This window comes from Aethina tumida, chromosome 4 (assembly GCF_024364675.1).
Source record: "Aethina tumida isolate Nest 87 chromosome 4, icAetTumi1.1, whole genome shotgun sequence".
NCBI lineage: Eukaryota > Metazoa > Arthropoda > Insecta > Coleoptera > Nitidulidae > Aethina > Aethina tumida.
This window is the reverse complement of record NC_065438.1, coordinates 16,794,512-16,820,927: the sequence shown is the minus strand read 5'-3', so window position 1 is coordinate 16,820,927 and position 26,416 is coordinate 16,794,512. Positions and strand designations below refer to the sequence as shown.

At 23.4% G+C, this 26,416-nt stretch overlaps 1 protein-coding gene across 3 annotated transcripts in view; it reads left to right on the top strand.

Moving 5' to 3' along the window:
* The first annotated feature begins 704 nt into the window (after positions 1-704).
* Positions 705-26,416, top strand: part of LOC109603327 (neuroligin-1) — a 579,545-nt gene continuing 553,833 nt past the window's right edge. For all 3 annotated transcript variants that reach the window (XM_049967041.1, XM_049967040.1, XM_049967042.1), the window contains exon 1: positions 705-928. The gene's annotated coding sequence lies outside the window, so the exon portion shown is untranslated. The remainder of the gene's footprint in view (positions 929-26,416) is intronic.

Here is a 26,416-nt window from a genome sequence, read left to right as displayed (position 1 = left end):
AAAAAAAGGCGATGGTAAATCAGCTTCACATTCTTATTTAAATGAAACTCTTTATATTAATGAAACTTTTGTCTTCACAAATAGCCAATCTTCTTGGACACAGGCACGCTGAAATTGAGCAAACATCATCTGGTGGAGTTTTTCGAGATATTCCACGCCCGAGGCCTTTTCATAATTCATCTGCGTTTCGACGAGTGGGGACTTTTTAAATGCAAGTGCATCAAGCAGTGGCGTAGGGTGCTCGAGTCTTTAAACCGGTATCAAGATCGAAGAGGTGGAATTGTCCCAGAGGAAGCCGGACCAGAACTCGTCCTTACGGAGATCCCGCGTCCAGCCGGCATTTCCAAGGGGTCCGGCGGGCCCGTGCCGTGCCGGCGCCGCTGCCCCCATCACGGCCGACTATAATGCACCGCTTAACATGTTCGGTCAGGTTGACGGCCGCTGCGTAAGTCCGAAGATGACAAATGCGAGGAAGGAGGTGGAAGGGAAAAAAACTAGGAGAACCAACGGGGCCGAACTGTATGGATGTTAGATGGAGTGGAGTATCGTGTACCATAACCTTTTGATGATATCGATTGGGGCCGTATACGCATGCTTAAGGACTAAGGGATGTTCGTATAACTCAGCATCGCGGCTGGACCGACCCGGGCGTTTTATGCGGCAGTCGCATCTGACAGGTCCTGTGGATCGGGCGATAGCGCGGATCCAGCAGCACATACGTTTTCCCGCCTCGACGGCGTTTTTCGAATCTCGCAGTGTCGAACGCACGCAGGCCGCACCGCGAGTTCCAACTTTCGCCCAGGAGTTTCTTCGCACGTCGCGCCTTCGGTCGCGGGTTTTTCGGGGACTTTGACCATTTTATTTTTTTCGGCGTGTCTTGGTGAAAATGTTGTTGGGGACTTTTTTTGGATTTGATTAGTTTTTTAAGGTAAGACGAACTTTTTTGAATAGTTTTGAACATTTACTGACACTTCTTGGGATGTTAATTTTTGAATTTTGCTTTTGAGTTATCTTCAGGTAGTGAAGATGCATTCAATTAATAAATTAAACGGCACTAGGACTTGATGACGGGAAAGTTAATTTTTCATTTTAATTGCCACACAATTTAGTTTGTAACAGAATCACATTCTGGTTTTAGTTTTAAAGTGATTACCTGTTTAATATGATTTGGAACTACTTTATCTCATAATTTCTGAAACTATTTTAATGCACCCTTTAAAGCAAAGTATAATAGTACAAAAAAGTGTTTATTAAGGTGGATAGGGTGAACATAATTTAATTATTTTTGAAAATTTCAGTCACAGGAAAACTGAATTTGGACTTTACTTCAAAGATAATGTATTCTACTTATGAAAGTTAATGACGTTAATGCACTTGACGATAAATTAAAATGTATTTAAGATTTTTTTTAAAACTTCCTGCACATTTATAAATTAAGTCTAAATAAAAAACTTATTAATTTAATAATAAAAAAATGTAATTATAAGTAGTTTAGTAATATTTTTCATATGTGATTTAAGAAAATTAATAAGAATTATTAGTAATTTTTAAATATAAATCACATTTATATTAAAAGCATAAAAAATATATATTTTTTATTAAAGTGATTTATTGGGAATTAAAGTATAAATAGAAAAATTAACAATGTAATGATAAAAATACAGTTATAAACAGTTCAAATGTTCTTCATGTGTTTTTATGACAATACAAATACCAAAATAAAAATTATATTGATAAATTTTCAAAAAATTTAAAAAAAGATACAATATTATTTATTACTGTTTTTAAATGTGATTGTGAAATTCTTAAGCTCACAATTTTTTACACCATTTTATCACATGAACATTGAATGGATAAAAGACTTTACAAATTTCTGTAGATAATATACTTCACATTAAATAAAAAATTATTTAAATTTTACCAAAAATTATACTTCCATTGTAGGCCCATTAGAATTTAAATATAAATAGAAAAATTAACAATTTAATGATAAAAACTATGAGCAGTTTAATGTTAATTTTGACAATTAATAAATATTTAAAAACCTCAAATAATATTTATAGTGATAAATATTAGTATTTAAATTACATTTATATTAAGAGCCCTATTTACAAAAAAACAATATTTTTATTAAAGACATTTTTAATGTGATTCTGAAGTCGTTAAGTTCATAATGTTTTATAACATTTTAATACATTAATATTACATATTTTAAAGCAAAATATAAATTTTAAAAACGTTATTATTGAGGTGATCAGAGTGAACATAATTTAATGTTATAAAGGACAAATTTATATTGTAGTCTCTTTAGAATTTATATTAAAATAGTAAAATTAACAATTTAATGACAGAAAAAATAACTATAAACAGTTTAAGGTTTTTCATGTTTCTTTTTTTGGTATTTTTGATAATAAAAATTTACACCTAAATAAAAATTTATTTATATTAAAAACCATATTTCAAAAAAAAAAACAATATTTTTCATTAAAGGTATTACATTTTAAAGTGTCCTTAAGCTCATATTTTTTTTACACAATTTTAAAACATTAATATAAAGCAAAATATAAATTGTAAAAACGTTTTTATTAAGATCAGAGTGAATATAATTTAATTTAAAAAAAAATTATTTAAATTTTATCAAACAAATATGCTTTCATTGTAATCCCTTTAAAAAATAAATATAAATAGAAAAATTAACATTTTAATGTTTTTCGTATGTTATTTTTGACAATTAATAAATTTTTAAATTACCTAAATAAAACTTATACTGATAATTTTTTAAATTTAAATCACATTTAAATTAATCATTTTCATCATTTCAATACAAAATATAAATTTTAAAAACGTCTTTATTAAGGTGATCACAGTGAACATAATTTAATTATTTTTGAAAAACTCAGTCGTATGAACACTGAATGTGTAATTGACTTCGAAGATAATGGACTCTACTTATGCAAACTACTGTAGTTAATGTACTCTACATTAAATTAAAAGGTATTTAAGTTTTTTTTTTTAAAAAAAAAATACGTTTTCCATTGCAGCACATCAGCAAATTTAAGTAGAGACAGGAAAATTAACAATTTAATGTTTTATATATTTAACAAATATATGTATATCTGTATATATTTCTTTTTATATTTTTATCCCAATTGAATAGTTTTTTTTATAAAATATACTATATATATTTTAATTATAACAATGTTATTTAATGTGTTCATACACTATTATCACAACTATTGTAGTATTTTCTTATTTTTTAGTATAATAAATTTTGAAAAAGACCTCTGTGGCATAGACATCAATTTCCGAATATACGATAAGTCTATATTCATACAAGTTTCTTGAATTGATGTGAAATGTAAAAATTGTTATGTCAAATTATATTATATTATAAACGTAATTCCCCATTTTCTATAGAGTTAATATTTGGAGATTGGAAATTTCTAATTATCAATGGTTCAGCTTAATGAAGTGAATGAGTGTGTCATATTAAATAATATCGACAAACAAAATTATTTTCAATTTTTCCCTGAAAACTATTACCTTCCCATCTATATGGAAAACTGCCAAAATGACCCCAGTATAATTACAGACCTATCTCTATATTAAGTAATTTCTCTAAAATTTTTGAGCAGGTGTTATATTCTGTCATTTATCAAATTTCACCTAATCAGCACCGTTTTATGTTAGACAGGTCCTCCACCACTAATTTGATATGTTTGACTCAAGATATAAGTTCGCCAATAGATCGTAAAAGTCAGACCATGCTATACTGTTAAACAAACTTGATACTTTTGGCCTTAGTGATAGTCTTATTAATTTAATTGAGAGTTATGTGCGAAACAGAACTTGTTACGTCAACTACAACGAATTTGGATCTCACACGTACACTCCATCCTCTGGCGTACCGCAGGGGTCTAACTTGAGACCCCTGTTATTCATCAATGACTTGTTGAGTTTGTTTTTATGCTGTAGTCTAGCCTATGCTGATGATCTGAAGCTATATTATCAAGTCGACAGTATTGTACAAGACCTTAGTCTACAAAGTGATACGGACACTTTGGTGGCACGGTGTCAGAGTAACAACCTCCAGCTAAATGTAAAGAAATGCTTTATTGTAAGTTACACCAAAGGTAAATTGTCAGTCAAATTTTCATACAACATAAATGGATAAGTACTGTAGAGGAAGGATTGCTGTAAAGATCTGGACGTTTTATTTGACAACGAATTACCTTTTGTGCCTCAAATAATAGAAGTTTCTACATCAGCTTCCAAGATCTTCGGATTTGTCTTACGAAACTGCAAATCATTAAATTCTCAAACTGCATTACAGACTATATATATATATATATATATATATATATATATATATATATATATATATATATATATAATATACATTTATTTGTTGTTGTGTCTATTTAAAGTTAATTATGTTGGATATAAATATATACATATAAATAAAATTGGAGTGTCTGTTTGTAATATTGAAATAACCTATTTTTACTACATGCATATGAATATAAATACGGTACATACACCAAAATAACATTTTCTACAATTTTTGTCTCTCTGTCTGTCTGTCTGTTTGTTCCGGCTAATCTTCGGAATGACTGGACCGATTTTGTCGGAACTTTTATTGGCAGGTAGCTGATGTAATAGGGAGTAACTTAGGCTACTTTTATTTTAGAAAAATTCTTTTATTTTAGAAAAATAAAGTAATGTTGCAATGCCCAAGTACTGTCCAGTACCACGTGCAGCTCACGCGTATGCCACCACTGGGCCGTAACGTTGGGCGCCTCCCACCACTTCTCCCACCAACGATTGATTGATAGTTTGATTTGATTGATGGGTATCTTTTATAATTCCACCGATCCGTTCTTCTTTTCTTATCTTATCTTAATTCAAAATATTTTGTTACATTTTACTGCTTTCCTTTTTTACCTTTAAGTAATAATTATAAATAATTATAAATTAAGTACATTTGTGTTCAATATTCAGATTTACATTTAAATTGATAAATTATTTATAGGATATTTTATTTAGTTAGTAACGTAGATAATTGTTTTTTTCTAATATTTAGTTATACCTAAAAGAAAGTCAAATCCCTCTAAAAACATGAGAAAGGCCAAAAGCCAAAGATTGCGACGTGAAAATGAATCTGAACAAGATAGGGAAAGTCGTCTTACAAATTGTAGATTACGGATGTCCATGTCTAGGTCGAATGACAGTACTTCTGAGAGGAATGAACAATTACAATTAGATAGAACGCGTCATTCATTGTTAAGGGCTCAAGAATCTTTGGAATCTCAAGATCACCGTCTAGAAAACGATCGTATTCAACACGCTAACGGACGAAGTCGCGAGTACAGCTTGTTAAAAATATAATCGTAATATTTGTTAGTGTTACTGGAAAACTGGCCTTTTTGGTAGATCATTGGTTCTATGTCTTGGTATGGTAAGAGAAACGCTGCTTCTTGAATTAAGTCTTGGCACGTTAAATCCAATGTTGATTAGTGTATAAAAACAATCAATTTTGCCATGTAATATGTCGACAATAAACTTTGCTGACGTTTTTTCCCTTCTTACTAGCAGCAAATCCATAGAATGTTCTCGCAGCAATATATTGTGATCGGTGGTGTTACGAGTAGGGTATACATTGTTCTTACGAAAATTTAAGTACTTAAAGTATCGTCGTTGAATAGATTCAAGGCTAATTTGATGGCAAGTGTAAATGGGATTCCAGACAATACTGCAATACTCCAGTTTGTTTCGTACTAGTGCAGACAACAGAGCCTGTAATGCAGTTTGGGAATTTACCGATTTGCAGTTTCGTAAGACAAATCCCAAGATCTTGGAAGCTGATGTAGAAACTTCCATTATTTGCGGCACAAAAGATAATTCGTTGTCAAATAAAACGCCCAGATCTTTACAGCAATCCTTCCTCACCAGCACGCATCCATTTATGCTGTATGAAAATTTGACTGGCAATTTACGTTTACTGTAACTTACAATAAAGTATTTCTTTACATTTAGCTGGAGGTTATTAGTCTGACATCACGCCACCAAAGTGTCAATATCATTTTGTAGAGTAAGGTCTAGTACAATACTGTCAACTTGATAATACAGCTTCAGATCATCAGCATAGGCTAGACTACAACATAAAAACAAACTCAACAAGTCATTGATGAATAAAAGGATTAATAGGGGTCCCAAGTTAGACCCCTGCGGTACGCCAGAGGATGCAGTGTAAGTGTGAGATCTAAATCCGTTGTAGTTGACATAACAAGTTCTGTTTCCCAAATAACTCTCAATTATATTAATAAGACTATCACTAAGACCAAAAGTATCAAGTTTCTTCAACGATGTATCATGGTCAATGGTATCGAATGTACTTTAAAAGTGTGTATAAATGACGTCCATCTGATTTTTACGATCTATTGACAAACTTAAAGTATCGTCTTTGAATAGATTCCAGGCTAATTTGATGGCAAGTGTAAATGTGATTCCAGACAATACTGCAATACTCCAGTTTGTTTCGTACTAGTGCAGACAACAGAGCCTGTAATGCAGTTTGAGAATTTACCGATTTGCAATTTCGTAAGACAAATCCCAAGATCTTGGAAGCTGATGCAGAAACTTCCATTATTTATGGCACAAAAGATAATTCGTTGTCAAATAAAACACCCAGATCTTTACAGCAATCCTTCCTCACCATCACGCATCCATTTATGTTGTCTGAAAATTTGACTGACAATTTACGTTTGGTGTAACTTACAATAAAGTATTTCTTTACATTTAGCTGGAGGTTATTAGTCTGACATCACGCCACCAAAGTGTCAATATCATTTTGTAGAGTAAGGTCTAGTACAATACTGTCAACTTGATAATACAGCTTCAGATCATCAGCATAGGCTAGACTACAACATAAAAACAAACTCAACAAGTCATTGATGAATAAAAGGAATAATAGGGGTCCCAAGTTAGACCCCTGCGGTACGCCAGAGGATGCAGTGTAAGTGTGAGATCTAAATCCGTTGTAGTTGACATAACAAGTTCTGTTTCCCAAATAACTCTCAATTATATTAATAAGACTATCACTAAGACCAAAAGTATCAAGTTTCTTCAACGATGTATCATGGTCAATGGTGTCGAATGTACTTTAAAAGTGTGTATAAATGACGTCCATTTGATTTTTACGATCTATTGACAAACTTAAAGTATCGTCTTTGAATAGATTCCAGGCTAATTTGATGGCAAGTGTAAATGTGATTCCAGACAATACTGCAATACTCCAGTTTGTTTCGTACTAGTGCAGACAACAGAGCCTGTAATGCAGTTTGAGAATTTACCGATTTGCAGTTTCGTAAGACAAATCCCAAGATCTTGGAAGCTGATGCAGAAACTTCCATTATTTGCGGCACAAAAGATAATTCGTTGTCAAATAAAACACCCAGATCTTTACAGCAATCCTTCCTCACCATCACGCATCCATTTATGTTGTCTGAAAATTTGACTGACAATTTACGTTTGGTGTAACTTACAATAAAGCATTTCTTTACATTTAGCTGGAGGTTGTTACTCTGACACCGTGCCACCAAAGTTTCAGTACAACTTTGTAGAGTAAGGTCTTGTACAATACTGTCGACATGATAATATAGCTTCAGATCATCAGCATAGGCTAGACTACAGCAGGGAAAGTCGTCTTACAAATTGTAGATTACAGATGTCCATGTCTTAGGTCGAATGAGAGTAGTTCTGAGAGGAATGAACGATTACAATTAGTTACAATTGTTAGGGGCTCAAGAATCTTTGGAATCTCGAGATCACCGTCTAGAAAACGATCGCATTCAATACGCTATCGGACGAAGTCTCGAGTACAGCTAATAAAATATATATTTCCTTCAAATCTTAAAGTTGTTCAATCCGGGTCTCGCAGTAACTTATAAAATAAATCCGGATGGTGTTTATTGACACAGTTCCGTTTGTTTTTTTCTGTTCTTAATGCCCAACTCCTGCCTCTACACTGAATTCTTCGGCGAAATTTTATTACACACCAGAATCCCCGACAAATAACTACCCCCTCCGCCAAAACACCTGCATTCGGGACACGCGAAGAATCCGCACAGATAAATTACACAACGAACCTGATAATTCACGGTTAATTACGTGTCAGTTTATTGTTATCCTTTGAAATTAAATATCGGAGCGACTAATTGAATTTACGGCGTCAATACTTGTGCTACATTGCCCGTAATTAAACTCGTGGGTAGTTTTATTTTTCGTTTTTTTTTTTTTGGGAGGGGGTTTGTATGTTAAAATGTGTTCCGCTTTAAAATTTTAATTGTTAATATTTGCTTAATGGGGAGTGATAAAACATTAGCCGTTTGGAATTACTTCCTTTGGAGGAACTATAACGGGGGTGAGTTTGCCCGCGGAATTAAGTATCTATAAAAAGGCAATTAACTGATGTTCTCTTGTTTACGTAATGAAAACTTAAGTCCTGGGAAAAACCTTAAAAACTGCTTCTTTGTAACCCAATTAGATTGTCTGAGAGATCGATTTGAATAATTTCCATTAAATTAATAAACATTTTTAGAAAATTCACTTATCAATTTACTTTTTAATAATATATACAAAATAAAAATAATAACAGTTAATTTAAATGGCAATTAATTTTAATAAAAAATGATAAAATACTGTTGAACTTATTAAATCATAATTTATATTATTAAAATTTTTAGCAATTAAAATAAAAACAAAAAATATACATAAAGTAGTTTTTAAAATCAATAATGAAAAAAAAATGGATAAAGCTTTTAATTATAAATTACAAAATATGATTGAATTTATCTCATTGTATCATAATTTAAGTAATTTTTAAAATGTGTCAAAAATGTTAAAAAGAATATAATGATCAAAAACTCAATTTCGGTCAAAATAATTAAGACATAAGGTACGTTTATTACGTATGTTATAATTTGAATCACTGAAATTTTGGATCGCAAACAAGTATGTATCTGTATATAATCAAAAATTTGAATTTTAATATTTATAATATACAGTTAAACTTTTATATATTCATATAATAATAATTATATCTTATGGTTTACATTAATATTTTTATAAAATTTTCTATAAAAATACACAAATGGTTTTGAATTTGATGAAAAAAATCTTAGTTTTAGTCAAAATTATTAAAATACGATTAAAATACCTCATTATATCATAACTCAAATCATATAAATTTTAGCAAAATAAATCAAAAACAAAAATTAGACATTCTTATAAGATATGAATAATAATTTGACTTAAAATCTATAAAAATTTACAAAAATGTAAATGTGTTTAAAAATTTTAATTATTAAAACACAAATAAATACCTCATTAAATCAGAACTTAAATCAATGAAATTTTAGCAATATAAAACAAAAATATGAATTATTCATTCCTATAAGATATTAACAAACATTTCAATATTAATTAAAATTTATGAAATATAATTGAACTTACCTCATTAAATCATGGTTTATATTATTATTTTTATAAAATATCTATAAAAATATACAAAAAAATATTTTTAAAAATAATAAATATTTTAAAACGAATTTGATGATAAGAAACTCAATTTTTAATCAAATTTAATAAAACATGATTAAAATATCTCATTAATTCAAAACTTAAATCAGTGAAATTTTAGGAATATAAAACAGAAGTATGAATTATACATTCCTATAAGATATTAACAAACATTTCAATATTAATTAAAATTTGTGAAACATAATTGAATTTACCTCATTAAATCATGGTTTATATTATTATTTTTATAAAATATCTATAAAAATTTACAAAAAAAATATTTTTAAAAATAATAAATATTTTAAAACGAATTTGATGATAAGAAACTCAATTTTTAATCAAATTTAATAAAACATGATTAAAATATCTCATTAATTCAAAACTTAAATCAGTGAAATTTTAGCAATATAAAACAGAAGTATGAATTATACATTCCTATAAGATATTAACAAACATTTCAATATTAATTAAAATTTGTGAAACATAATTGAATTTACCTCATTAAATCATGGTTTATATTATTATTTTTATAAAATATCTATAAAAATTTACAAAAAAAATATTTTTAAAAATAATAAATATTTTAAAACGAATTTGATGATAAGAAACTCAATTTTTAATCAAATTTAATAAAACATGATTAAAATATCTCATTAATTCAAAACTTAATTTAGTGAAATTTTAGCAATATAAAACAGAAGTATGAATTATACATTCCTATAAGATATTAACAAACATTTCAATATTAATTAAAATTTGTGAAACATAATTGAATTTACCTCATTAAATCATGGTTTATATTATTATTTTTATAAAATATCTATATAAATATACAAAAAAAATATTTTTAAAAATAATAAATATTTTAAAACGAATTTGATGATAAGAAACTCAATTTTTAATCAAATTTAATAAAATATGATTAAAATATCTCATTAATTCAAAACTTAAATCAGTGAAATTTTAGCAATATAAAACAGAAGTATGAATTATACATTCCTATAAGATATTAACAAACATTTCAATATTAATTAAAATTTGTGAAACATAATTGAATTTACCTCATTAAATCATGGTTTATATTATTATTTTTATAAAATATCTATAAAAATTTACAAAAAAAATATTTTTAAAAATAATAAATATTTTAAAACGAATTTGATGATAAGAAACTCAATTTTTAATCAAATTTAATAAAATATGATTAAAATATCTCATTAATTCAAAACTTAAATCAGTGAAATTTTAGCAATATAAAACAGAAGTATGAATTATACATTCCTATAAGATATTAACAAACATTTCAATATTAATTAAAATTTGTGAAACATAATTGAATTTACCTCATTAAATCATGGTTTATATTATTATTTTTATAAAATATCTATAAAAATTTACAAAAAAAATATTTTTAAAAATAATAAATATTTTAAAACGAATTTGATGATAAGAAACTCAATTTTTAATCAAATTTAATAAAACATGATTAAAATATCTCATTAATTCAAAACTTAAATCAGTGAAATTTTAGCAATATAAAACAGAAGTATGAATTATACATTCCTATAAGATATTAACAAACATTTCAATATTAATTAAAATTTGTGAAACATAATTGAATTTACCTCATTAAATCATGGTTTATATTATTATTTTTATAAAATATCTATAAAAATTTACAAAAAAAATATTTTTAAAAATAATAAATATTTTAAAACGAATTTGATGATAAGAAACTCAATTTTTAATCAAATTTAATAAAACATGATTAAAATATCTCATTAATTCAAAACTTAAATCAGTGAAATTTTAGCAATATAAAACAGAAGTATGAATTATACATTCCTATAAGATATTAACAAACATTTCAATATTAATTAAAATTTGTGAAACATAATTGAATTTACCTCATTAAATCATGGTTTATATTATTATTTTTATAAAATATCTATAAAAATTTACAAAAAAAATATTTTTAAAAATAATAAATATTTTAAAACGAATTTGATGATAAGAAACTCAATTTTTAATCAAATTTAATAAAATATGATTAAAATATCTCATTAATTCAAAACTTAAATCAGTGAAATTTTAGCAATATAAAACAGAAGTATGAATTATACATTCCTATAAGATATTAACAAACATTTCAATATTAATTAAAATTTGTGAAACATAATTGAATTTACCTCATTAAATCATGGTTTATATTATTATTTTTATAAAATATCTATAAAAATTTACAAAAAAAATATTTTTAAAAATAATAAATATTTTAAAACGAATTTGATGATAAGAAACTCAATTTTTAATCAAATTTAATAAAATATGATTAAAATATCTCATTAATTCAAAACTTAAATCAGTGAAATTTTAGCAATATAAAACAGAAGTATGAATTATACATTCCTATAAGATATTAACAAACATTTCAATATTAATTAAAATTTGTGAAACATAATTGAATTTACCTCATTAAATCATGGTTTATATTATTATTTTTATAAAATATCTATAAAAATTTACAAAAAAAATATTTTTAAAAATAATAAATATTTTAAAACGAATTTGATGATAAGAAACTCAATTTTTAATCAAATTTAATAAAACATGATTAAAATATCTCATTAATTCAAAACTTAAATCAGTGAAATTTTAGCAATATAAAACAGAAGTATGAATTATACATTCCTATAAGATATTAACAAACATTTCAATATTAATTAAAATTTGTGAAACATAATTGAATTTACCTCATTAAATCATGGTTTATATTATTATTTTTATAAAATATCTATAAAAATTTACAAAAAAAATATTTTTAAAAATAATAAATATTTTAAAACGAATTTGATGATAAGAAACTCAATTTTTAATCAAATTTAATAAAACATGATTAAAATATCTCATTAATTCAAAACTTAAATCAGTGAAATTTTAGCAATATAAAACAGAAGTATGAATTATACATTCCTATAAGATATTAACAAACATTTCAATATTAATTAAAATTTGTGAAACATAATTGAATTTACCTCATTAAATCATGGTTTATATTATTATTTTTATAAAATATCTATAAAAATTTACAAAAAAAATATTTTTAAAAATAATAAATATTTTAAAACGAATTTGATGATAAGAAACTCAATTTTTAATCAAATTTAATAAAATATGATTAAAATATCTCATTAATTCAAAACTTAAATCAGTGAAATTTTAGCAATATAAAACAGAAGTATGAATTATACATTCCTATAAGATATTAACAAACATTTCAATATTAATTAAAATTTGTGAAACATAATTGAATTTACCTCATTAAATCATGGTTTATATTATTATTTTTATAAAATATCTATAAAAATTTACAAAAAAAATATTTTTAAAAATAATAAATATTTTAAAACGAATTTGATGATAAGAAACTCAATTTTTAATCAAATTTAATAAAACATGATTAAAATATCTCATTAATTCAAAACTTAAATCAGTGAAATTTTAGCAATATAAAACAGAAGTATGAATTATACATTCCTATAAGATATTAACAAACATTTCAATATTAATTAAAATTTGTGAAACATAATTGAATTTACCTCATTAAATCATGGTTTATATTATTATTTTTATAAAATATCTATAAAAATTTACAAAAAAAATATTTTTAAAAATAATAAATATTTTAAAACGAATTTGATGATAAGAAACTCAATTTTTAATCAAATTTAATAAAACATGATTAAAATATCTCATTAATTCAAAACTTAAATCAGTGAAATTTTAGCAATATAAAACAGAAGTATGAATTATACATTCCTATAAGATATTAACAAACATTTCAATATTAATTAAAATTTGTGAAACATAATTGAATTTACCTCATTAAATCATGGTTTATATTATTATTTTTATAAAATATCTATAAAAATTTACAAAAAAAATATTTTTAAAAATAATAAATATTTTAAAACGAATTTGATGATAAGAAACTCAATTTTTAATCAAATTTAATAAAACATGATTAAAATATCTCATTAATTCAAAACTTAAATCAGTGAAATTTTAGCAATATAAAACAGAAGTATGAATTATACATTCCTATAAGATATTAACAAACATTTCAATATTAATTAAAATTTGTGAAACATAATTGAATTTACCTCATTAAATCATGGTTTATATTATTATTTTTATAAAATATCTATAAAAATTTACAAAAAAAATATTTTTAAAAATAATAAATATTTTAAAACGAATTTGATGATAAGAAACTCAATTTTTAATCAAATTTAATAAAATATGATTAAAATATCTCATTAATTCAAAACTTAAATCAGTGAAATTTTAGCAATATAAAACAGAAGTATGAATTATACATTCCTATAAGATATTAACAAACATTTCAATATTAATTAAAATTTGTGAAACATAATTGAATTTACCTCATTAAATCATGGTTTATATTATTATTTTTATAAAATATCTATAAAAATTTACAAAAAAAATATTTTTAAAAATAATAAATATTTTAAAACGAATTTGATGATAAGAAACTCAATTTTTAATCAAATTTAATAAAACATGATTAAAATACCTCATTAAATCAGAACTTAATTTAATGAAATTTTAGCACTATAAAACAAAAATATGAATTATACATTCTTATAAGATATTAACAAACATTTCAATGTTAATTAAAATTTATGAAATATAATTGAACTTACCTCATTATCATTTTATGAAATATCTATAAAAATAAACAAAAAAAATATTTTTAAAAATGATAAATATTTTATATCTAATAAAACACGATTAAAATACCTCATTAAATCAAAACTTAAATCAGTGAAATTTTAACAATATAAAACAAAAATATAAAATACACATTCCTATAAGATATTAGCAAACATTTCAATATTAATTAAAATTTATGAATTATAATTGAACTTTTGAATTGAAAATATTTTTAAAAATGATAAAAATTTTAAAAAGAAACTGGTTATAAAAAGCTGAACTTCTAGTCAAAAATAATAAAACACGATTAAAATACCTCATTACATCATAACTTAAATCAATCAAATGTTTGAAATTTATATTGCATTGTTTTATAACAAAAATATGAATTACACGTTCTTATAATATTTCAATTTCTGTTAAAATGTTATTGTTTTATATTATGTAAATATACAATTATTTTTTAATGAAAAAAATTTTGTAATGAATTTAAACAAAAATTCAATTTTAATCAAAATGAACAAAATAAGATTAAACGTCCCTCATTATACATTTAATTTAAATCAATGAAAGTTTGACAATGAACGCAAAAACGTGAATTAGATATTCTTATAATTCTAATACTAAGAAAAATATTAATTTTAATTATACTCTATAAAATATGAGTGAACCTACCTCATTTTATCATAGTTTACATCACTGTTTTTTACAGATGTTATATAAATATACAAAATACTGTTTTCAAAATGACATAATTTTAAAAAGAATTTAAATATCAGAAATGCAATATTATTAAAATAATTTTAAAAGTGCCTCATTATATAATAACTTAAATTAACGAAATTGGGCCAATGAAGACAAAAACATGGTTTGTGTTGTATAATTTTTTCTTATATAAAATATAATTTTTTTTTTAAATGACAAAAATTTTGTAAATAAATTGGGGAACAAAAATTCAGTTTAATCAAAATGATCAAAGATACGATTAAACGTCCCTCATTATATTTAACTCAAATTAATGAAATTTTTACAAAAAAAAAAACAAAAACGTGAATTATATACAAAAATTAATAAATTATATATAAAAATATAAATTCTATAAAAATCATTATATTATGATTCACATCACACTGTTTTCATACAAATTTCATATAAATACACAAAAAGTTGTTTATAAAAATGAAAAAAAAATTAAAAAGAATTTGTTTGGTCATCAAAAACGTAGTTTATGAAATATTAAAACTTGATTTAACCTTACCTCATTATTTCATACCTTAAGCCTATGAAATTTTGTCAATAAAAAAGGCTGTATTTAAAATAGATAAGGGCAAAATTTGATGATGGAAAACACAATTTTAATTCAAATTAATAAATTGTGATTGAACTTACCTCATTATATCATAGCCTAATCTAAATCACTGAAAAAAGTGATTTTTAAAAGATATAAATACAGTTGAATGAAAAATAGAAAAATTTTATTTTGTATTTCATCGGAGACAAGACAAGATTTAATTGCCGCGAATATATTTCAGCTTTCCATTAACAATAAAGTGGGTGCGGAGTGAATGAGTGGATCTAATTCATTAGACTTTTAGCGGCACTTCAAAACCATTGTCAAAATTACGCCCGCTACTTTACTATAAAATATTAACGGCGAATGAGCAGAATCACATTAACGGAACAATAAAGGAAAATTAATTTCGGCAATAATGCTCAGTTATTAATTAATATTAGCGAAAAGTGAACGAAACATTCCAGACAACTAAACATGCTGTGCTGCCGCAATCACGCTGCCCTCCCGTTTATTGTTCGTGCCCTTAAGACGAACTCGATGGGAAAACGTTTAAATCTCAATATGTGACGCAACAACGAAGTGTTTTACGACAAACTTTTACTGTCAACGAGTTTTGCCGCGGAATTACGTTTCTTTTATAGTAAATATTTGTAACCGTGATGGCATTAATCTGTACGTCGATGTTGGCTTTTATATTACGCCCATAATAAACCCAAATTTGGGTTTTAATTTAATGCCACCCGAGTTTTATTTTGGTTGGTTTTACGGTTCGGCGTCGTAACTTGTGGAATTCAAGTCAAATAATACAATGTTTAATAAGACTTCTCGTCAACTTTAACAGTTCGAAAAGTTCATGTTGACGATGGAATTCCGGGACCGTAAAAATGAATGGCGGATGGATTCTGCCGGTTTAACTTTTCAATTTTCGATAGATAAACGCGGTTTACGATGATGAACTGGATTGTGTAATCAAATCGGGGTGAATTAAACGGTTTTTTTTTTCAAAATTACGAGTACGATGGATGACAGTGGTGGCCTGAGAAGTAGCACACATTATTATTAGATTGTCAAGAAAGTTATTGCGTTTTTCAACCTTAAAAATAAAATGCACAAATTTCAGCTGAAATAAGACTCCATATGTGATAAATTCTCAGCTGATTTAGAAGACCCCATATATGTAATGAGTACCAAAAATTTCACGGATAATTTCAGATTTAGAGTTAAATTACATTTATTGAGGTAAGAGACTTAATAGGCACGTTAAAAATAGCTCAGGATATTTATAGACTAAATATTAATGTCATTAAATCTATTAAAAATCATATATTTGCTCCTCTTATCAAATTAATTAATCATTGCATTAGAGATAATATATTTCCAGACTGTCTAAAATTAACATTGGTAATTCCAATGCACAAAAAAGGTCACCACCATGATACTAATAATAACAAAACCATTTCTATTTAACACATATCTTCAAAGAACTTCTAAAAATTTTTGAATTTCCTTGTTAGAAATAATGGTTTTTGATCAAATCATGTTGTTAATGAGACTAAGACTGTTTCCGTCACAATCTGTTTATAATAAAATTTTATAATAGTTTACTTTCATCAGTTAAGTGGGAATTATTTGTTGAATAAGTGTTTTTACTCCAGAGAAGGATATTTCTGTAATAATTTTAATGATTAAACTGTAATCTAGTTTTTAAGATAAAAATTAAAATTATTAAAATTATTAAAAATATTACAAATTTTAAAAATATGAAAAATATTAAAAATATCAAAAATATCAAAATATCAAAATATTATAAATATCAAAAATATTAAAAATATCAAAAATATCAATAATATTAATAATATCAAAAATATCAAAATTATCAAAAATTTTAAAAGTATCAAAAATATCAAAAATGTCAAAAATAACAAAAATATCAAAAATATCAAAATTATCAAAAACATTAAAAATATAAAAAATATCAACAATATTAAAAATATCAAAAATAACAAAAATATCAAAAGTATTAGAAATATTAAAAACATCAAAAATATCAATAATATCAAAACTATCAAAAATATTAAAATTATCAAAAATATCAAAAATATCAAAAATATTCAAAATATCAAAAATATCAAAAATATCAAAAATATCAAAATTATCAAAAATATTAAAAATATCAAAATGATCAAAAATATTAAAAATATAAAAAATATCAACAATATTAAAAATATTAAAAATATTAAAAATATTAAAAATATTAAAAATATCAAAAATAACAAAAATATCAAAAACATTATAAATATTAAAAATATCAAAAATATCAATAATATCAAAACTATCAAAACTATCAAAAATAACAAAAACATCAGAAACATCAAAAATATCAAAAATATCAAAAATATCAAAAATATCAAAAATATCAAAAATATCAAAAATATCAAAAATATCAAAAATATCAAAAATATCAAAAATATCAAAAATATCAAAAATATCAAAAATATCAAAAATATCAAAATTATCAAAAATATTAAAAATATCAAAAATATCAAAAATAACAAATGTATTAGAAATATTAAAAATATCAATAATATTAATAATATCAAAAATATCAAAATTATTAAAAATATAAAAAATGTCAAAAATATCAAAAATAACAAAAAATCAAAAATATAAAAAATATCAACAATATTAAAAATGTTAAAAATATCAAAAATAATAAAAATGTCAAAAATAACAAAAATATCAAAATTTCAAAAATATAAAAAATTTCAAAAATATAAAAAATATTAAAAATATCAAAAATATCAAAATTATCAAAAATATCAAAAACATTAAAAATATCAACAATATTAAAGATATCAAAAATAACAAAAATATCAAAAGTATTAGAAATATTAAAAATATCAAAAATATCAATAATATCAAAACTATCAAAAATATCAAAATTATCAAAAATATTAAAAATATCAAAATGATTAAAAATATTAAAAATGTAAAAAATATAAACAATATTAAAAATATAAAAAATAACAAATGTATTAGAAATATTAAAAATATCAAAAATATCAATAATATCAAAAATATCAAAATTATCAAAAACATTAAAAATATAAAAAATATCAACAATATTAAAAATATTAAAAATATCAAAAGTAACAAAAATATTATAAATATTAAAAATATCAAAAATATCAAAACTATCAAAAATAACAAAAATATCAAAAATATCAAAATTATCAAAAATATTAAAAATATCAAAAATATCAAAATGATCAAAAATATTATAAATTTAAAAAGTATCAACAATATTAAAAATATCAAAAATAACAAATGTATTAGAAATATTATTAAATATCAATAATATCAAAAATATCAAAATTACTAAAAATGTCAAAAATATCAAAAATAACAAAAAATCAAAATTACCAAAAATATTAAAAATATAAAAAATATCAACAATATTAAAAATATCAAAAATAATAAAAATAATAAAAATATCAAAAATAACAAAAATATCAAAATTTCAAAAATATAAAAAATCTCAAAAATATAAAAAATATTAAAAATATCAAAAATATCAAAAATACTAAAAATATAAAAAATATCAAAAATAAAAATATCAAAAATATCAAAAAATATCAAATATATCAAATATACTAAAAATATATATCAAAAATGTCAAAAATATGAAAAATATCAAAAATATCAAAAATATTAAAAATATCAAAAATATTAAAAATATCAAGAATATCAAAGAAAATATGAAAATTATAAAAGATTTTAAGAAATATACAATAAAATTGTACGAATTTGCTTCTTATCCATTCATACTTCATTTAAAACCCTGAATAAATGGCCAAATAATTTCAAATAAAAACGAATTTACAAGTCTAAATACAAGAGAAACACGTACTTCAAAACTGTACATCCCTCACATCAACATATTAAAAATTACTAAGAAACTAAATAACACAAAATGTAATAACTTTTATTAAAACTGAATACAAATTTGAACTTTTGTGTTATTAACATATTTTGATGCTAATTAACCAGTGATATAGTAGATTGAATTGCTAAAATTAACACAGTTAATGAAAAAACAATAAAACAACTTAAATTATAACAGTATTTACAGATAAAATATCAATCAATTGGTATCATTTTTATCTGTATTTGTACACCATAAAACATACATATAATTGTAATTTTTGACGTTTTGATTGAAATCCGAATAGCTTGTTAAATGTTAAATACGTTTTAAAATAATAAACACGATGAACATGATACAATTTTCGCGTTTACAAAAGCCAAACAATGTTTTGTCATTTAATAATAACATTTTGGTGTCAGCTTACGGGATGGGTTTCATCAAAAATCATACGGATATAAGTTGATATGCTCATAAAACTGATTGTCAGTTTCTTCTAATGCAATTTTCAAGTCGTGTTAAAGCCTTTAAATCCTGCTTTATAAGACTTGAGCACAAAAGTTATAAATATATCTCAATTCGAAGGAAAACTTTCTTAGGAAATGTCATTACATTTACGCTCCAGGGAAAATTATGATCCTTTGTACTGTATAATCGTAAAATATAATTTACTGAGATGTCACGACGTATAAATTAAATTTTAGCCAATAAACACATATGACGGTATAAGAAGCGGAAGATGGCACGAAAGAGATCTATGGTTATAAAATATACAAACAGCACCATTCAAATTTTGTCCAGACAACAAAAATATACATTTCAATATTCCATGTTTTTAGTGCTATTTAATAATACTCTTAATAATATAATGTTATTCTTAGTTAGATTTATATTATTTTATTAAATAACTCACTTTCAGTGTAGAGAGGAACATTGAAAAGAAGAAAATAATTAACATTTGAGAGGCTGTAATTTAAAAATCTCAATAATATCAATAATATCAAAAATAACAAAAATATCAAAAACACCAAAAATATCAAAAATATTTAAAATATCAAAAGTATCAAAAATATCAAATATATTAAAAATATCAAAACTATCAAAAATATTAAGAATATCAAAAACATCAAAAATCTCAAAAATATCAAAACTATTTAAAATATCAAAAATATCAAAAGTATCGAAAATATCAAATATATTAAAAATATCAAAACTATCAAAAATATCAGAACTATCAAAAATATTAAAAATATCAAAACTATCAAAAATATTAGGAATATCAAAACTATCAAAAATATCAAAAATATCAAAAATATCAAAAATATCAAAAATATCAAAAATATCAAAAGTATCAAAAATATTTAAAATATTTAAAATATCAAAAATATCAAAAGTATCGAAAATATCAAAAATAACAAAAATAGCAAAAGTATAGAAATAATGGAAATATCAAAAATATTAAAAATATTTAAAATATCAAAAATATTAAATATATTAAAAATAACAAAAATTTCAAAAGTATCAAAACTATCAAAAATTATCAAAAATATTAAGAATATCAAAAATATCAAAAATAACAAAAATAGCAAAAGTATAGAAATAATGGAAATATCAAAAATATTAAAAATATTTAAAATATCAATCAATCAATTATTCTCAGTTGGATTTATATTATTTTATTATATAACTCACTTTCAGTATAGAGAGGAAACATTGGACAACATTGAAAAGAAGAAAATAATTAACATTTGAGGGGTTGTAGTTTAAAAATCTCAAAAATATCAATAATATCAAAAATATCAAAAATATTAAGAATATCAAAAATATCAAAAATCTCAAAAATATCAAAACTATCAAAAATATTTAGAATATCAAAAATATCAAAAGTATCGAAAAATCAAAAATATCAAAAATCTCAAAAATATAAAAAATATCAGAACTATCAAAAATATTAAGAATAACAAAACTATCAAAAATATTAGGAATATCAAAAATCTCAAAAATATCAAAAATATCAAAAATATTTAAAATATCAAAAATATCAAAAGTATTAAAAATATCAAAAATATCAAAAATAATAAGAATATCAAAAATATCAAAAATATCAAAAATCTCAAAAATGTCAAAAATAACAAAAATATCAAGAATATTTAAAATATCAAAAGTATCGAAAATATCAAATATATTAAAAATATCAAAAATATTAAGAATATCAAAAATATCAAAAATATCAAAAATACCAAAAATATCAAAAATATTTAAAATATCAAAAGTATCGAAAATATCAAATATATTAAAAATATCAAAAATATCAAAACTATCAAAACTATCAAAACTATCAAAACTATCAAAACTATCAAAACTATCAAAACTATCAAAACTATCAAAACTATCAAAACTATCAAAACTATCAAAACTATCAAAACTATCAAAAATATTAAAAATATCAAAAATATCAAAAATATCAAAACTATAAAAATATACTATTTGGCATAAATTGTTTGAAATGAGTTGAATGGTTTTGACCATTTTTCCTCCACTGTTCACCCGATTGTTCTATAGTGAAATTTAATACAAACGAGTCATATTTATAAAATCTGATTAAAATAAAAGAATTAATTGCATAATGGGGTATAATAATTAATATTTCTAGTTATGTGCATATTGGGATTTGAATTAAATCTATGATAAAATATACATGTATGTTTTCAATGCAACTTACGCGTTTTGTATTCATAATTATATATTTTTATTCTTTTAATATATACTTTCGTGTGTTCGTTCGACGACGATTGATTTTAATTAACATCACATTTGTAACTCAACGCGAAGACTGTCTATTCCATTCAAATTTGTATTTACAATTGTGCCAGCGAGAGTAAAAAAGAAAGAAATATATGTTCGTAAACGTTCAAGAAGGAGGGAAAGAGTCGCACCGACGAAGTAAGCTGTGCATTTTTCAATTGGCGACGGTATTCAATTGTTTTTCCTAGAATTGCGGTTTTAGCGAGGAGAAGGGGTAAACGTTGGATTTTTGTTTGAGAAATGTTTCAATGAGGCTGTGGCGACAATAATTATTTTTATTTTCATGTTCAACCAATTCAATATTTATATCATTTACTCGTGGTATATTTCATTTTTTTAACAATTGTAAATTACACAAGTTGTTTTTTAATGTTTCTTATATTAAACATAATAAATAAAATAATAAGTTTATAAGTAAATGAGATTTATTACATTCTTCAATTAGGATCAATCAATAGAATTTTAGAATAGTTATTAAAAAAGTTTAAAATAATTTCTACTAATCATACATAACACTAAACACTGAAACATTAAATGATTTTGATTAAGAGGTGATAGAGATTATATGAACTATTTAAATTTTATATGTGTCTGAGGATTAAATCTATTGATAATAATATTTTTGTACTATTTATTAACCACTTTAATAGTTAATTTATTTGTTTGGTCAAACATACACTTTTATATATATTTAAATTTATTTAATAATAAATTTTCAAGAAGGAATTTTAATTTAATTTGAACGAAGTTATGTACTTGTTTAAATATATATTCGTATTGTAAAATATATTTTATAATAATATACTTGAAATTAAATGCAAATAATTTAAAGAGGTCACACGTGCAGGATCGTTTCCAGGAATGACAAAAACTGGTATTCCGCAGTTGTATTTGCCGACGGTTATCAACTCCATTTTTAAAGGATTATTATATGAATAAGACGTGTCTCGGTCATTTTTACTCGATTCTTCGACGATTTTTACAAATTTTTATATCAAGTTGACTTTTGTAAAAGTGCAGTGTTTCGTTTTAAGTTTTCTGTGATTGATTTTGGTGATTTTAACAGGTTTTTATAAAAATATTTGAAGAAATTTCCGGAATATTTTCTTACTGGGTGAGTAACTTTACTTTGAAATACAAACAGGTATAGATCAAACAAATAAAACATCTAAATAAATATTTAAATCAATATTGAGTTATTAACGTACTTATTTATTGCAAAATATTTTTATTAATATATCGATAATTAAATGCAAATAAATTAAGTGTGTCTATTCTATTTGCCGACGGCTAACAAGCGAAATATTGACATTTTAACAAATTATGATGAGCTAGGACTCCCTCGTTGACTGTTTTTCGACAATTTTCATGATTTTTATTTGTGCTGACTTTGTAAATGCGTCGTGTTATGTGTTCTATGATTCCTTTGACTGATTTTATGGATATTTAAATTAATTTTGGGCAAAATTTATTGAGATTACTTGATAAGATAGTTTAAAAATTAATTTAGTTTTGAGATACATTCAAATTATTATTTTTCAAACCAAACAACAGTTGTCATTTATCTTTTATACCGATATATTGAGTATTAAATGCAATTAAATTTAGTATTTAGTCAGGATTTATATCAAAAATTGTGCAGCTCCATTTGCCGACGGTGGACGAACCAAAAATTAAAATTTTGACATTTTTCGGTGAGCTAAGACTTGTTAGTGAACTTTATTATGTTTTTCAACAATTTTCAACGTTTTTATTTGTGTAGATTTTGTAAATTTTGGGTAAAATTTAATTGAGATTGTTGTGAAGATTTTTATTATTATTAATAATATAATTTGTAAGTATGTCTGAGATTCCAATGATTAATTTGTGTGACTAAGATACGATTTTATGGAAATTTGAATAAATTTTAAGAACTTTTAACACATTTTTACTTTTATACTAAACAACATTTCATTATCCTTTTAAATTAATTAATCAAATATTTTAATAAATAGAATAAAATTACTAATTTTGGACTCACTACTCTCCTTATGATATATTAAATGAAAATTAATTTCATAGTGAAATATTTCAAAAGGTATTTTTAATTTAATTAGAACTAAATATTGTACATAAATGTATATTTTTATTTCATAATAATATTTAATTTAATAATAAAATGTTTATACAAAAATTTTAATTCTATTTGATACAAAATTCAAATTTAACATTTATCTGAATAGGAAGAATATCTATTAATCTGTTATATTTTTATTTCTTAATCGATTATGACTTGAAATGCTTTTAATTAAATAAAGTAACGGTTAATAATGAAAAAATAACTCATATAGTGAAATTTAAATTACTAGAAATATAAATCTAGATGTAGGTTAAGTCTTGAAATATTCTTAATTAAATAAATCAATGTCTGAAAGTGTAAAATTTGAGACTGAAAATTGTCAAAAATGAAAAAAAAAAAATTGAATTTTCTTCAATTGTAACTTAATTATTTTTGATACTATTTAAACAAATTAGGTATTATTAAATATATAATTTACTCACTTTTATTCTGGACGACGGATTAAGTAAAATGTTCAATCGAAAAACACAAATTCGCCATTTTAAAGGAGAATAACCTAAAGAAATAAAAATTAAAGTAATTTCATGATCAACACACCCAAATTGTTTCAATAAAATGTAAAATTTAAATATCTATATTTCTGCTGTAAACTAATACAATTCACAAGTACGGACAAAATCGTTTTGAAAACACCAAAAATCAACTTTTGCCCCTTCTCCTCCCTAAAACTGCAGTTCTAAGAAAAGCAACTGATTGGCCGCCGCCATTAAAAAAAGCACCAATCACGTAGCCGGCGCGTTTTTCATTCCTCTCGAACTAATATGAACATATATTTCCTTTTCTCACACTCTTGTAGAAATAAATGCAAATGGATTTTGAATCAAGTGGGGACAATCAGCACATACAGACGCTTGAGGTAAGTTAATGAAATATCAAAAATATAAACTAAATTTAATTTAATAGTTTTCAAAGATACGATTTAACTGAAATTTTAATAAATTTTAAGTAATAATATTTAATTTAACATTTAAAAAGAAATTAAAATTTAATTTGAACTGAATAATGTATTTTAAAATAATGTTTATAAATGTAGATGTAGGTTATGGCTTAAAATATTCTTAATCAAATAAATCAACGGTTAACAGTGTAAAATTTGAAATATTGGAATTATTTGTTGTTATAATTCTATTCTGGGGAAAGTAACTGAAAAATTGTCAAAAATGAATAAAATTTGAATTTTCTTCAATTGTAACTTAATTATTTTTGATACTATTTAAATAAATTAGGCATTACTAAATACATAATTTACTCACTTTTATTCTGGACGACGGATTAAGTAAAATGTTCAATCCTAAAACACAAATTCGCCATTTTAAAGGAGAATAACCTAAAGAAATAAAAATTAAAGTATTTCTTGATCAGCACATCCAAATTGTTTCAATAAAATGTAAAATTTAAATATCTATATTTTTGCTATAAAACTAATATAATTCACGAGTACGAACAAAATCGTTTTTAAAACACCAAAAATCAACTTTTGCCCCTTCTCTTATCTAAAACTGCAGTTCTAAGAAAAGCAATTGATTGGCCGCCGCTATTAAAAAATGCACCAATCACGTAGCCGGCGTGTTTTTCATTCCTCTCGAACTAACATGAACATATATTTCCTTTTCTTACACTCTTGTAGAAATAAATGCAAATGGCAAATTTTGAATCAAGTGGGGACAGACAACACGAACAGACGCTTGTTGTAAGTCATAATGAAATATCAAAAATATAAACTAAATTAAATATAAAAACATGCTCTCACAATAAATTAAATAAATTGTTTATCATCTAAATATTAAACAATAAATGATTTAATGTTTCATTTGTTATAATAATATAATCATTTATAATATTAAGGATTATGATTAAATTTAAATTTGAAAGTTGTATAATTAAATAAATTTTTGTAATTTTAAAATATTTCCTTACATATCTAAAAAGTAATTTAATATAGAATATTATATAGATA